Raw genomic sequence first — 3,788 nt, 5'->3', positions numbered from 1 at the left:
TGAAGCAAAGACAAGTATTGAGAATGGAGCATTTTGGGAACTTCTAGATAGATCAAATAGTGGCAATTCTACTGGGGCTTGGGCTTTTTCGGGAGCTCCAAACCTATTCTGCCCCGTGTGGTGGCTGCTAGGTTGCTGGTTTTCATAGCTACTCAAACTGTGAGGCTACTCCAGAGCTGGGGAGAGGAGGATGAGAGTGGAGCAACTTAACACACCACAAATCTCACTATTCTTACTAAGATTCACTTGTTTTCTTTTTTTCAAGATTGTATTTATTTATTTTAGAGAGAGAGAGAGAGAGCAGGGGGAGGAGCAGAAGGAGAGGGACAAGCAGACTCCATGCTGAGAACAGAGCCTAGGGCAGGGATCCATCCCACAACCCTGAGATCATGACCTGAGCTAAAATCAAGAGTAAGATGATTAACCAACTGAGCCACCCAGGGACCGTGAGTTGTTTTTCTTGCAAACCCAGGAATAAACCCACAACTGTGCGGTCAATTAATCTTTGACAAAGCAGGAAAGAATATCCAATGGAAAAAAGAACGTTTCTTCAACAAATGGTGTTGGGAAAACTGGACAGCAACACATGAAAGAAAGAAACTGGACCACCTCCTTGGTTTTTTTGTTTGTTTGTTTTTGGTGAAAAAATTATATTTATATTTAGTCGGCTGGACTCAGTTTAGATAACCCCAATTTTGTTGGCAACATCCAAAGCCTCATAGTGAGGAGCCAGTCAAACATATGCCTTCTTCTCCTCTATGAGGCCTGATCAAGATGTTGACCTTGGCCACATCAATATCATAGAGTTTCTTCACGGCCTGTTTGATATGGTGATTTTTTGTCTTGACATCCACAATGAACACAAGTGTGTTGTGTTCTTCTGTTTTCTTCATGGCTGACTCAGTTGTCAGCAGGAACCGGATGATGGCATAGTGATCAAACTTGTTTCTCCTGAGGGTGCTCTTTCAAGGATATTTGGGCTGCCTTTGGAGACGTAGTGTCTTGGGTCGTCAGAATGTAGGTGACATGCGGATCTTGTTTTGTGTGTGACTTTGGGCGTCTTTCAACACCACTTTCCTGGCCTTCAAAGCCTTTGCTTTGGCTCTGGGAAGGGCAGGGGCTTCCTTCTCTGCCTTCAGTGCCATATTCGTGAAAGGGATTGCCTTGGTTTTTTTGTTTATTTGTTTGTTTTGTTTTTTAAAGTAATCTCTGTTCCCAACCTGTGGCTCAAATTCACAACCCCAAGATCAGGAGTCCCATGGTCCACTGACTGAGCCAGCCAGGTACCCCCTGGACCACTTTCTTACACCATACACAAAAGAAAATTCAAAATGGTTTATGGCCTAAATGTGAGACCTGAAATCATAAAAACCCTAGAATAGAACACAGGTAGTAACTTTTTTGACATCAGCCATAGAAACTTCTTTCTGTATATGTCTCATGATGCAGGGAAAACAAAAGCAAAAATAAACTATTGGGACCACATCAAAATAAAAAGCTCTGCACAGCATAGGAAACAATCAACAAAACTAAAAGGCAGCCTATGGAATGGGAGAAGATGTTTGCAAATGACATACCTGATAAAGGGTTAGTATCCAAATCTATAAAGAACTTATCAAACTCAACATCCAAAACACAAACAATCCAATTTAAAATTGGACAGAAGACATGAACAGATGTTTCTCCAAAGAAGGCATCCAGATGGCCAACGGACACATGAAAAGATGCTCAACATCACTCATCATTGGGAAAATGCAAATCAAAATTACAGTGATATATCACCTCACACCTGTCGGAAATGACTAAAAGAGACAACAGGTGTTGGTGAGGCTGTAAAGTATTGGAACACTGCTGCACTGCTGGTGGGAATGCAAACTGGTGCAGCCACTATGGAAAACAGTATGGAGCTTCCTCAGAGAGTTAAAAATAGAGCTAGCCTATGATCCAGTGATTGTACTTCTGGGTATTTACCCAAAGAATACAAAAACACTAATTCAAAGGGATGCGTGCACCCCTATGTTTATACCAGCATTATTTACAATAGCCAAGATATGGGAACAGCCCAAGTATCCATTGATTAATGACTGTATAAAGAAGGTGTGGTATATGTATATACAATGGAATATTATTCAGCTACAAAAAAGAATGAAATCTTGCCATTTGCAACAATATGGGTAGAGCTAGTATAAAGAAGGTGTGGTGTATGTATATACAATGGAATATTATTCAGCTACAAAAAAGAATGAAATCTTGCCGTTTGCAACAATATGGGTAGAGCTAGAGAGTATAATGCTGAGCAAAATGAATCAGAGAAAGACAAATACCACAGGATTTCTTTCACATGTGAAATTTAAGAAACAAAACAAACGAGTAAAGGGGGAAAAGGAGAGAGAGACAGACATCTCAAGAAACAGATTCTTAATTATAGAGAACAAACTGATGGTTACCACAGGGGAGGGTGGTGGAGAATAAGTTAAATAGGTGATGGGGATTAAGGAGGGCACTTATCATGATGAACACCGGTTGATGTAATAAAGCGTTGAATAACTATATTGTACACCTGAAACTAATATAACACTGTATGTTAACTAATTGGAGTTAAAATAAAAACTTAAAAAGTTAAAAAAAAAAGATGCAGTTGTTTTCCTTGAATGAATGCTCTTTGGGTTCTCACAAGCCTTTGGTTAACTTTCAGAGTACGGCAATTCTTTGCAAGTAATCTTGTTGCTTACATAATGGAGCGGATTTTCAGAGGTCCTTATTCTGCCATTCTTAATCCAAAACAACTCATCATCTTCTCCCTAAGCCCCAAACTGCCCTTCCTGTTTGGTTTCTTGTCTCCTTAAATGGTACCCACAGAGGTTCATGAACCAGCAATCTGGAAATAATCTTTGACTCCTCTCTTTCTCTCCCTCCCTCTTTGGATTCAATCAAATACCAAATCCCAACCATTCCATTTCCTAAATCTCTCTCAATCTTCCATCTCTTTCTTCTCAATCCCTTCCTCATTTACCAAAGTCCCATTACCATCATCTCTCCCTTTAACCCCTGTCTCAACGGGTTTCCTTCTATTCTCCATTACACTCAGTCATAGGGGTCATTAGAAAATGCAGAAGAGTGGAGGATAAGAGTTCAGGCTTGGGACACAAGTTGACATGGGATCCTATGTCAACTTTGCTATATACTAGCTCTGGGTCCTTGGTCAAATTACTTATTCACTCTGTGACTCAATTTTCTAATCTATAAAATTGAAATCATATTAGTTCTTAGCTCATAGGATATTCATGAGGATCAAGTGAGAAAATCCTAGTAAAGGTTGTATTACATTGTCTGACATGTAGTAAGGCTTCCACATATGATAGTAATATAATAGATCAAAGTCTCAACACTTTAACATGACTTATAACGTACAATAGCATCCTCAGGGGGTTTACCCTTCCAACAGCTTCTCCCAGGTTTGGAGCCATTAGAAATTTCATTTCCTCATATGTATGAGAACATAGTATGTTCATTCTCAGATCTCAGCTCTCAGCTCTCAGCCTTCAAACATACTGTTCTCTGCCTGAAACATCTGCAGTTTCTCCAATATACTAGACATGATTCTGGCTCAGGGCCTTTGCACGGGCTATTCTGTCTTCCTAGGAGGATCTCTCTGAGATCATCATTCCCTTGCTCCACTCATGTCTCTCTGCCCACATGTCAACTCCTTAGTGCCTTGTCTGATCACCATAGGGAAAGTGGTGGTCCCATGATTACTGCTTTTCATTGTTTAGTTGGCCTTTGTAACC

The 3,788-nt window shown here is 40.2% G+C and overlaps 1 pseudogene; it reads right to left on the bottom strand.

Annotated features, from left to right (window-relative positions):
- Positions 1-679: 679 nt before the first annotated feature.
- LOC109489141 lies at positions 680-1,145 on the bottom strand (annotated as a pseudogene).
- Between the last annotated feature and the right edge of the window lie 2,643 nt (positions 1,146-3,788).

Source organism: Ailuropoda melanoleuca, chromosome 3 (assembly GCF_002007445.2).
Source record: "Ailuropoda melanoleuca isolate Jingjing chromosome 3, ASM200744v2, whole genome shotgun sequence".
Classification (NCBI taxonomy): Eukaryota; Metazoa; Chordata; class Mammalia; order Carnivora; family Ursidae; genus Ailuropoda; species Ailuropoda melanoleuca.
The sequence above is the reverse complement of the archived record's forward strand: the minus strand, read 5'-3'. Positions and strand labels throughout refer to the sequence as shown.